This window comes from Rattus norvegicus, chromosome 18 (genome assembly GCF_021556685.1).
Source record: "Rattus norvegicus strain SHRSP/BbbUtx chromosome 18, alternate assembly SHRSP_T2T, whole genome shotgun sequence".
In the NCBI taxonomy this organism is placed as follows: domain Eukaryota; kingdom Metazoa; phylum Chordata; class Mammalia; order Rodentia; family Muridae; genus Rattus; species Rattus norvegicus.
Genome location: NC_141551.1, coordinates 78,321,667 through 78,333,739, shown reverse-complemented (window position 1 = coordinate 78,333,739; position 12,073 = coordinate 78,321,667). Strand labels below are relative to the sequence as shown.

Sequence of the window (12,073 nt, the reverse complement as noted above, 5' to 3'; positions counted from 1 at the left end):
ATACATACCTGAGGACCTGAGCTCAGACCCCAGTGCACACATTAATCAATATGAGCCCAGTAGTCTGTGTTTATAATCCCGGTGCTGGGGAGAACACAAGCACATCCTTGGAGCTTAGTGGACATCCAGCCTAACTTCCAATGTTCAAAACCACACACACACACACACACACACACACACACACACACACACACACGTGCACACACTCTCGTGAATACACACAGTACTATTGGCATTGGTAGCTACCACTGGATTTCCTTGAAAAATCTACACCTTTGCCCACAGGGCAGCCTGGAACCTACCTATGCTGGCAGCTGGCTGGCTGGGAGGACAGCCCCGCCCCTCTGCTTCCTCTGGGACAGCGCTCTGCAGTGGCATAGGATGGGGACAGGTGGCCCAGTTCTTACACAAACACTTCACTGTGGAGATGCAAATACTGAATCGACACTTTTTCCTCCCGTCTGGAGCGAGCTCTGAGCACCACAGGTGAGCTGAGAGGCCCTTGCTCTATCAACCTTGCTTAGTAAGTGATAGCTTGCCAGCTTGGTGCTGAGTCAGCAGACTCCTTAGTGGCCTTGTCCTCTGCGGACTTTGAGCACACCTAGCTGAGTGTGTTCAGTGCCAATATCCTGGAAAGAAAACCAACCTGGTGCTAGGAACCCAGGCCAAGCCCCACCCTATCTGTGGCCTTGGCCGAGTGACCAGATTTTCCTGCATTTCAGCACCTACAGAACTCCAGGTTCACCCCCCCCAAATCACCTCTGAGTCACCTAACCACAGTAAGGTCCAAACAGAAATATACAAAAATATACAAATGATCGTGAAAGCACTCTCCCAGTCTACAGTGAGGCCAGTCTCAGAAGAAGAAGGAGGAGGAGGAAGAGGAGGAAGAAGAAGAGGAAGAGGAAGAAGAGGAAGAGGAGGAGGGGGGGTTGGGGATTTAGCTCAGTGGTAGAGCGCTTGCCTAATAATCGAAAGGCCCTGGGTTCAGTCCCCAGCTCTGAAAAAAAGAAAAAAAAAAAGAAGAAGAGGAGGAGGGAGAGGAGGAGGAGGAAGAAGAGGAAGAGGAGGAATAATAAGAAGAAACACAGGAGAAAGGGAGGGAGGAGAAATGGGGGAGGGAAAAGAAAGAAAAAAAAGAAAAGCCACACTGGAGTTGCACCTCAGCCTGCCAGAACGAGGCTATAGTTAATAACTTACCCCCTAGGACTGGAGCACAACCCTGTGGCAGGACACTTGTAGTCCATCCTCAGAGCTGCAGAAGGGCTAATTACAACCCACCCCCATGTAAGCACCTAAGGAAGCCTGTCTGAGCCAAAAGACGTAATGCACTTTCTAAAATGGGTGACTGTTCTCAGACAGCAGGACTGAATGCCCACACCACATGTTCCAGCTGCCCCTGCACTTGTGCACTGCTACAGAAACACACTGCACAATTAGATCCCAAGTTCCAACAGAGACGGACACTTTAGAATGTGTGTGTGTGTCGGGAACAAGTCAGGAACAGGAACTGCCTTAAAGTTAACATTCAGGACAGCCTATAATCTTCTACCAACCTAGAAAACAAGTGATAAGCCCGTCTACCAGTAAAACCATTAACATGCTCTGCTTTTCTGTCACCAGGGTAATTTACAGAGGCTAATTTTAATCCTACCACTAATCCCGTGATTCCACAGAAGCGTCCCCAGGTTCGTGTTGCTATGGAGAGTGCTCATACCCCAGGAGCCACTTACTGTGGGTTTAGGACCATCCCTCTCACCTCAGTCTTTTGTTAAGTGAGAAGTCATTCCTGAGGAGAGGAAGACAATCAGGTGCCTGGGCTGCGTGCTGTTCTCCTCACAATGACCGTTCTGGCTTCATGCCAGGTACTTCTCCAGGAAAGAATACCTTAACGGGTCATGCTAAGGACACAGTAAGCACTAGTATGACAGGAAGATCCATCTGGATCTGGGGGATATAATCATCAATGGAGGACGGTATTTTCTCATCCTGGTACAGAAATACTAAGTCGCTGGTCCTCTCAGTGTGACTCGTGTGCAAGGCAAGGCATGGATCCACTGTTCAGACTCTGGGCCCTGCACAGCCTACAGAGTGTGCAGAACGCGACTTGGGGACACACACATGACCAAGCTTCACTTACTTCTTTCCTTCCAACAAGAAAACAAGGAAGATGGAGGCTAAGGAGGCCATCTGAGAGGACGACGACGTCCATTGGCTCTGGGGGCCCTGGAATAGCACAGCTACACATCTGTCAGGGACAGAGGTCAGCGGTGGCGAGCAAGGCACGGGGATGCCCTCTGAATCTCAGAACGCCACTCTTCCCCTGTGAGTGAAATACAGTCCACCCAAACCAGGTGGGGGGGTACAGAAGCCAAGCGTCAACTACATATGTGTTTAACTACACATGTGTTCAACTACATATATGTTTAACTCCACGACAGCGCAGAACTTCAGTAAAACTAGGAAGCTCTGAATCTATGAAGCCATCAGTAAACCCAGGAAGTCGTGAATATAGCAGGCGACTGACTCACCCTGGGGCAGGGGGCCAGGGGATCTAAGCCCTTAAGTGCGGTGGGGTAGGGTGACACACATTTTGAGCTCTAGGTTAAAAATCATGGGAACAATAAGGAACTAGCATCCTCTTTCTGCCAGCGGGATTTTTAGGCTTACTCCCAAGGATAAGTCTTAACCACCCCTATCTAACTCTGGGTTTCTCTGAATTTGTATATCCACTCAACACTTAATGGCAAACTATTTCCCATAAACACAAGTCTTGCCCACCACTCATAAACGCCAGCTGAAGAAGCCGCTAAAGCCACAGCCACCTCTGGGCACGACTTCCAATGCATCACAGCCTGTGCTCAATTTCAAAGAACATTCTCGAATGCCAAAACAAATCAATGTCCAGCACTGCTCTAGTCAGCGCACGCAATATAGGTTAAAGAGATCCACATGGTAAAGGCAGGCACATGTTGCCCTTTGCTGCGACAAGGGACAAAAATTCCTAAACAAATTGTCCCTTACCCTTTCATATGGGAGGGGGCAGGGGATGATTAGAGGGACTTCAGAAGTACTAAGAATTCCGGGGGGGGGGGGGTCTACTGCCTGCCCATTAACAAAAAATTCAACAGAGCGCCTCCATTTTTGAGTCTCTCTCTAGGTCTGGAAAGCTGACACCATATTGTAATCTCTAAGCTTCATCTCCTAACTGAGCAGGAGGAGTGCAGGCCAGCTGTGTGCAGGAGGCAGTGGCATCATCCGGTCCCCAGGGTATGAGCAGCGAGAGACAAGTCTACCTGTTCCGAAGGAATAAAACACCTGCTCAACCAAGCTTAGAAATCAAACAGTAAGACATGGGCCCGCCTACCTCCTCCCACTGCCACCGAGAGGGTCGGGACTCCACCATCAGAGACTGTGTGTGGAAAGAAGAGTTCGGACTGCAGAAACCTCATTAAATTCCCGACTCAAAGCACCCAGAGAAAAACAATCTCCCAGAAAGAACACATTCTGGAACAGAGACATGTCTAATGAAACTGCTTTCCAGGTTGGTTTTTTTCCCCCCTCTGTTCTCCAATCTTGTGTCTTACTCATTACTTAACATATATTTACATGCTTGCTTTCTAAAAATAGCTTTAGTTCTAATTACTCTGCTTAGTAATTTCCAAGACCATTTGGGCTGAAGATTAAATGCCAGATCTTTCTTAAAAAAAAAAAAAAAAAAAACTACTTTTAAGGCCTGTAGAGAGGCACAAAATTATACTTCTTGACAATCCCGATGTGTGCACGGGAAAGCAGTTCCTTCCACACACACACACCACCGCTTTCAATCTGGCAGAGTAGGCCACAGCTGCCAGTGTCACGTGTAGGCAGATGCAGGGCATAAAGAAGGCAAAGAGGACAGTTGCAACTGCCAATTCTCACCAATCCTTCGGAAATATACTTCACTTACCTCAAGAGACAGGCCAGGGCATTTGCAACCCCAGAAATGTACTCATATGCCTCAAGTATGTCTCCTTGGAATAAAATTACTTCAAAGTAGAAGGTTGGTTGTTTGGTTTTGTTTTTGTAAGATTCAGATAAACATTCCAAATTCACAATGTCTCCCTTCATGTGTCCTTCCATAAGGTTAATTTTATTAACAAATTCGCCAAAAATAGAAACACCAGACAGGATTCCTTTCTTAAACTGGGTTTCTGGTAATTTTCAAAAATTCTTGAAAATTCTGAAATAATCCTAGCTGGCTTCCAAGGACAAGAAGACTTCTACCCACCCTAAGACACCCTCCCAGGATAGGAGAGGAGAGGTAGGGTGCTTTCTCAGAACAGATAAGAAAAAGGTTTTACCTTCCCCTCAAGACGCAAAACTCCCTACTGTGGAGAGAAAGGAGGATGAGGGCCAGGCGCTGAGTGGAAAGCGCTGCCCCTCCGTCGCCCCCTGATACTCTACACCCTGAACAGGTGGCAGCTTCTTCACTCATACACTCCAGGCAGTCTGGTGCAGAGGGGCTGGGATCGGGCCGCACAGGACCAGTCACAGCAAAGGCGGATGAGAGTAAAACCCTACCTACAGCCCCAGAGCATCTCCTGGGTCCATGTTCATACCTGTCTCACGGCCTCTCCGAGTTCCTCTCAGTCGGGGACGCAAACAGCTTCGGATTCCAAAGCCCCTTCCTCCTTCCTCGGGCTACAGAACAGCCCAACATCCTGAAGCTGGGCTTGCTGGGAAAAGGCAGCTCTGAGGAGATGCAGTTCCCAGCAGCACCAGAGGGGTCGCTCGCCTGCCCTGCCGGCTACGGAGTAATGAAATTAGTCCCTCATGCTTCCACGTGAATAATTCTGGAAGCTAAGCTAAGGTCAAAGGTGCCGAATTGTAAGCAGCCTGGAGAAGCCTAGTGAAGCACCAAGCAAGACTCTGGTGGACTCACAACACAGCTAGGGGGCTAGGGGGTGGGGGGAGTGCACGCTCAGGAAGATGGGAGGTAGGGGATTTCCCCCCCGCAGTTTCCAGAACTTGGGGGGAGGGGGCTAACAAAGAGATCCATTTTAAAAAGAACTGCGTCAGAATAGCTTTTCCCAAGCACTGGGACATATAAACACGAATCTGGTAAGCTGTGCTTTTGAGGAAGGAATGATAGTCCCAGATCCGAAAGTTTATAAAGGAAATACCTAACTAAGTGTGTTTCTCCTTTCTTCCATGAGTTCTATCAATTACGAACAAATCCACGTGCACCGCTAAGAGAAATTTGGACGATTCGGGATAAATGTGGCCAGTCGAAAAACCAAAGTGAAAACTGATAGGTCCCCTGCCCAGTAACGGCCATGTTTGCTTTGGTTGTGGACCTAGTTATAGTATAAGCAAACGATTTCTTAGAGCGCCACAATTAACACCTGTCCTTTTCTCCTAAACCCAAAGTTGAGGAAGAACAGCAGCGAGGTGACCAGGCGACCCTCTAACGGAGTAACATTGTAACAGGAAAGCGCCCAGGCTAGGGTAAGCTCCCTCCTCTACTGCCCAACAACAGAGTCAGCTTACATTTCAGCTCCTATTTCGAAGGCCTTAAGGTATAATGCAGCTGAAATTCTACACACAGCCTCCAGTCCCACTCAACAACGCCACTCCCACAAAATTCCTTTTCCAAGATTCCTTCTGGTAAATTGTGAATAAGGCCAAAACATACCCTGGAGTATGAATACACAGAAATCTACCACCCCTTAAACCCAGGACTGGTTTTTCCGAGAAGGAGCCATGACTAAACACTGAAGTTACCAGGGTACATTACCATCTCCCCCCAACCCCCAGTAGAAGACTGGGAGCCATCTGTTTGAGTATTCCCCCACTTCAAAGTATTCTTAAAGAATCCCTTTTTCCCTTACACATAAATTGTTCCCAAACTTAATCACATCAAATGCTCCACTTATAAAACTCAGATATCTCCTGGTAAGAACCAGTAAGACAAATGGAGCTAAAAGTTTCATTTAAGAAAGTGGAGAGACACAGTGTGTGACCGTTTGGAGGGGAGGAGGGGATGTTCTCTCAATCCACTTTAATGGTGTTTCTGGGACTCCGTGGGAAGTGAAGAAACAGGTAAGATTTCAACATACCCGGAAATCTTTTAAAGGTACTCTAGTCGCCACTACAAGACCTTTACAAGTAAGTGTTCAAAAACTGCCAGGGTAAGCAGGCTACCACGAGGACCTATCAGCAATTAGTTATCAGACACACACACACCAAAGTCAAAGTTTGGGGCCCTGGGATGGTTGTATGCGTTCGACTTTTAAAAGTTCTGAACCACAAATAATCAAAACTCCCCTTCTTTCTGTCCACTTTTGGGAGCAGTGATGGCCAGAGAGCAAGCTACTGTTTTGTTTCCTTTTGGGCAGGCAAGCCTGCTCCTCTTGCGGGCTTTATTCCAGACCCGCTGGGATGGCTTCTCTTTTTGAATGCTAATGTCCTCTGAAGGCTTCAGTATTAGCAAGTGTAAGGAAGGAAACAAAGTTCCCCTAATGAACTAAGAAAATATTGGACATGTATTTATCTTAACACATCAGGATTTTAATTTGATTATCAAAACAGTTGTGAGCCTTTCCCTGAGCTCAGTTTATCCCAGAGCCCATTCGAGATAGCTATGGGGTCACTCCCCATCCAGTGACCCAACTCACACCCCTGACACCAGGGCAGCTCAACTCCATCTCTAATTTTGCTAGGCGGGGGAGGGGACCCTTAGATTAATGCACAACAGCGCTGTGGTATATTTTACTTCCCGCCGGTCTGTGTAAATAAAAATACACAGCTATTTTGACTCAACAATTGAAGAATGCGAGGAAAAAATGAGTGATAAAAATGTGCTCTTGTGTACAGGACAGTAGCGAATACCGTATCAAATAGCAGGCATGCCTAGTTCCTTAAAGTAACACATTCCAAACCGAAATACTCCAATCATATTAATAGGGAGGTTTAAAACGTAATCTGGAAAGATCCTGCTGGGAAGCTATCCTCTTTGCTCCTACGCCGGTCAACGCACATCAATTTTTAAATTACATTTAATCAACATTCAAGACTTAATGGTAGGTTCAACGGGACGTGACTTTCTGCTGTACCTTTAATTAAGACGCCGTCTAAAGTTCCTTCCGAGACTTGCTGGTTAAGTGGGCACCGCGAGTGGACCAGAGGTTCAAGCACTCGGTCCTTTGTTACTCCATGGACACCCTGGAAGGCCCGCCCCAGCCCAAGGGCACATCTGGGCTTCTAGAAATAACCCAACGTCCACTCGGGCCTCCTCTCCACCCAGGCATCGATTAGACCACAGAGCCCCCCCCCATCCCCCAGGAGCCGCCAGCACTCCGTACCCACCGGCCACTCCCGCCCCGGAGAAGCAGGGCCCGACTCAGGTGTGGAGACTTACATAACCGCCCCCCAGAGTGGGGACGCCTCCCCTCCCAACCCACCTCCGACAGAACAAAGTGAAGTTTAAAATAGAAACCAATTACCTGGCCTGCCGGCGGAGCTGGGCCGCGAAGCCCCGTCGCGCCTCCATAAACCCCCCGCCCGGCCGGGCCACCCCTCCCCGCCCACGCACGCCCACGCCTCGGCCCCCACGAGTTCGCCGCCCCTCCCCCACCCCACCCGTGCCCACGCCCCTCCCCCCACGGCCCGCGCCCCACGGCCCGCACGGACCCCAGCCTTTGTTACGGTGCGAAGTTGGGCTGCGGGTCCCCGTCTCTTTCACTTCTTGGGTTACAGTGCAGGCGTGTGACGTCCGTTCCACATGACGGGGGCGGGGGGCGGGCGCCCGAGAAAAGGGGGCGGCCGACCGGGGCCTCCCCTTCAGCGCCCCGCCCACGGCCCGCCCCCCGCAGCCCGAAGCCCGCAGCCCAGCAACAAGCGGCCGCCGCCCCCGCCCCGGGGACAGGCAGGTGGGTGTCCCGCCCCCAGCCGCACGCCACGCCTCTAGGGCGGGCAGGTGGTGCCCCGCCCCCGCTCAGCCTCCCCCCCCCTCAACCCCCCACACTCACACCCTCACCAGCCACCCAGACCCACGCCCCCCCAGCGGCGCCGGGCGGCCGGGACACACAGAAATAGGAATGATTTAATGCAACGACATACCCATTCCTCAAGCCGCGGGCTTGCAGAGATTGGAGAGAGGGCCGAAAGGGGTGGCGATCCGGTTGGGTGGAAACGGCCCGCGTAGGAGGAGGTACACGGGCTGACACCACCTAGTAACCAAGTTGGAAATCTCGGGGCGGGGGCACCCTCGAGGTGACCTCGGTGCATGCAGACACTGCAGAGCCGGTGTGGACACTGGGCCTTCCAAGGTCGGTGGCCTCCACGGGGGTCTCCAGAAGGGGAGGCGCACGCGTGTCTTTAACCCAACCCTGCATCTTCATCACCACCCCCTAGGGAATCACAAGGCCGAGCTCCCCAGTGGCCCAGCATTGAAGCACAAACTAGGCAGTCCCGGTCCGGCGCGTTCAAGTCCTGAAGTGAGTGCTGCACTCGTCACCAGTCACTACGGGTGTTCCCCAAGTGGAGCGGATTCAGCCAGTAGGCAGTAGAGTGTGGCCCGTGACACTCTGCCCGTGAATGTACCCATTGTGCGGAGCAGTCGTGGCCAGGGCGCAGCACTGGTAAGACCCAGGGAACACCAGAACTTTCACTAACCATGCAGGGTTCGCGTTCTAGAATTTACTATGGACTAAGCATCACTCGCCTTCAGAGAATGAAATTGGAAGTTGGAAGACGAACGGTGCCCTTCACTTTTATATGGAGTTAATATCATTTTTCGACAATCCCCGACCTCTGTACGTTTGCTATCCGCAAGTGGCTACCTCATGACCCCACCGGAGCCTGGAACCAGGCGGATAAAACCGCTCCTAGGTCCCCAATGGCTGAGGAGTGTTATCAATCGTTCCTCTTTCCCTTCCATGTGGCAGGTTTCGACTTGAATCTGAAAGTGTCTCTACTGCCCAGTCTTCGCAGGAAGACGTTGGGAGGGGGGCAGGGTCTCCACTTGGACTGCTGCGTGCGCATCTAGCTGGACAGACTTGGATAAAAGCGTGTCCACGTCTACAGCACACATCTGTGCAAATGCGGGAGCCTGCGGATGCGCGCCTCTGGCCCGACTCTGGGCCGACACACGGGCGCGTGGTCGAGCGTGCGCGCGCTCACACACACACCCCAAATTACCTCCGGGATAGAGAAAGCTGCTGCGGATTGGCCGACAGAGCCGTCACTCAAACCCAGGGGGCAGGGAGACTTTGCAAGGCAGTTTCTTTTCTCTCTCTCCCCTCCGTGTCGTTCCATTTAATGATAAAACAACAGCAGAGCTTTGAAAAGTTAGCCATCTACGCAGAGTCTGTCTCCCTAACGTGGCCAGAGTCAGAGAATACCATTTAAATATACCCCCTACTTCCACAATGGACGAAAAGGAAAATGGGCAGCCAGAAGGGAGCCCGGAGGAAGGGGAGGGGGGGTCAGTCATCGGGGCGGGTAGACTCGGAGTAGAGTTGTTCTCAACACCCCAAAAAGGACTTTGACCTTTGATTGATTTAATAATTAAAAATTGTTTCCACGAGTTAGGTTATAACAAATGTTCAGTCCTAATTTTTGGCGTCGTTATTTTATTATTTAAGCTTGCTGAAGCAAGCACGTTTCCTTAAGAAAGAACTGACCTATTTTTGGCTGGAGATAAACGATCATGTTAACAGATGTTAATCTTGTAATCTGTTTTTCCTGTAAAGCACTTCACATACCCAGGCTTCAGGACCTTAAAAATAACATCTTTTCCAAAAAGACCTGACGTCACAATCCACTCTCTGGGGGGAATAATCACACTCCCCTCCAGTTCTTTTTCCTCCTGCAATGATTTCAAAGACATGAAATCTTTTTCACTTTATAAGTGCCGATTTGTTCTGCCTCAACTCCCACGGGCTTTTATTTGCATTTCAAATTCCACAGGTTACACCAGTCGCCTTTTCAAAAAAAAAAAAAAGTAAACCAACAATAAAGCAGTAAATGGCTTTCTGTGCATCTGGATTAAATAAGACACCGAATGAATATATTTTAAAAGAAGGGGCCGAGCAAGTTGGTCTGTGCTCACCCAGAGACCAAGGGACTCTTCATCAGCAAGCCAGGCAATGAGTTGGCTACACACAGTCCGGAGCTGGGGGTTGGGAGAATTGGACTGGTAGGCTGTGGAGAGCTTGTTAACGCTGGTGATGGATGCGGCTGACTTACAGACCCACATTTTTTCGGGTAAAAGGCTGGTTCTCTGGAGTCCTAATTGCAGGGATCCACCGGCTTCCCCACTCACAAAACCTGATACTCATCGCACCACCGACCTTCCTCCATGAACCGCTGGCTTTAAAGACCCCACTGGCCTGGCTTTTAACAAACTTATTCAGACAAAGTTTCTTTAAAACTTGACGAGGCGGTTTAATCTAAATACTGATCTTAACTATTCGGTATGTTCTCCCTGGAAATGGCAGAAGAGGCGCCTTTCCAACCCCTACCCCACCCCCGCAACGTACACCCCACTGCGTCCTCTTTCATACACCCGGGTGTAATTCGTGTGTATGTGTGTGCAAATATGCACACATATATGGCTATCAATAAGCCCCCCCCACCCCCCATTCTGCCATAGCCCGGCAAGGCAAATCGCAATTCCGTGGAGTCCCCGCCGCGCTGATCTCCTTCCCAACCCACTGCGAGTCATTTCCAGAACCTCGCCCCCGCCCCCACCTCTACGCGAACTTCCCTTTCTAGAGATCCCACTTCTTCAGTGCTGGGGGTCACTCAAATCTCCCCGCTGACCACCACCACCAAACACAAATACGCAAACCCGTCGTCCCCAAGGCAGCGGCGCTCTGTGCCCACAGGCATCGATCCCCTCCGCCAAACCCTTAATAATTGAAACGGCTCCTTCGGCCCCGCCGCCCATCACCCACCTTCATTAGCCAGAGCGTTTTACTTTAAAGTAAGGCAATTTGCTCTTTGTCTCCTAATGGATGAGAGCGCATCCGAGCTCCCCTCCTCCCGCGTCGCCTTTGACGAAGTGTACAAAGCCAGAGCCTCTTCCGCGCTCCCACCCCGGCCCCCACCCCGCCCCTCCACTGCGGTAAAAGCCACCTCCCGGGCGCTCGCCCCGCCGCCCGAAGTTTCATCTTCTTCTCTCCTGGAATTGCAGAGCAGAGTAACTACCAACACAGAAAGCCAAGTCGCCCTCCTGGCGCCAGAGACCTTCTACAGGGCGCGCCCCCTGCCCAGCGCGCCCCCACCCCACGGGGCACCGCAGGGTCTTGCGCACGTAGTGGGTCCCGACCTTCCCAGCCCTGCCTGCGGGTCCTCCCCCCTCTGAGTCAGGAAGCACCCCCGCCCTACGGCCCCTACCTTGGCGGGGAGGCGGCGGGCCCCAGGAGGAGGACGCGCACGCCCCGCGCATCTGAAGGTGAAGCCGAGCGCCCGCGGCGCGGTGCCGAGCGCTGCTCTAGACCGACCGCGCCAGCTGCGCCCTGGCGCGGGGGACGCGCGAGGACGCGCGGGACCAGCCACGCGCCCGGCCCCCCTCCGCGAGCCGCGCGCGCGCCCGGGACGCACCGGCCCCGCGGGGGCCCAGGCGCCAGCAGGGCTCGGAGGGACTGCACCGTGCAGAGAAGGGGACCCAGCGTCCACGGCCGTAGCAGGCCTGAGGCTTCCCCCAGCCCGGGAATGGTCTGCCCTGTAGGAAACGCACACGCTCCACTATTGTCTCATCAGCACAAAGTTCTGCCACACTGCGGAGAAAGTCTGGAGGCTCACGATGACTCAGACCCAGATAATTCCTCCCCTAATAGCCCTGAATCACGACGTCGGCGGCTAGTGGTCGCCCCTCAGCTTAAGGTCTCAGGTTGCCGCAGCTCCAGCTCCTGGAGGCTGTTTACGCGCGCACCACCCCCTCACACACACCCATACGTGCAGACGTGCTTGGGATGCTTGTCCAGCCGGCTCAAACACCTGGACGCCGAGCCTCAAGCCCAGACCAAACGGTGTTCACCCTGCCCGCGGCCTCAGAAGCGCGCGTGTCCCCTGAACTTCACGG

At 52.0% G+C, this 12,073-nt stretch overlaps 1 protein-coding gene across 6 annotated transcripts in view; it reads right to left on the bottom strand.

The window, feature by feature from the left end:
- Zfp516 (zinc finger protein 516) overlaps positions 1-11,504 on the bottom strand; it is an 88,213-nt gene extending 76,709 nt beyond the window's left edge. For 3 of the 6 annotated variants that reach the window (XM_087592267.1, XM_087592266.1, XM_087592269.1), the window contains exon 1: positions 11,386-11,504. The gene's annotated coding sequence lies outside the window, so the exon portion shown is untranslated. 6 annotated transcript variants of the gene reach the window in all.
- Positions 11,505-12,073: the final 569 nt, after the last annotated feature.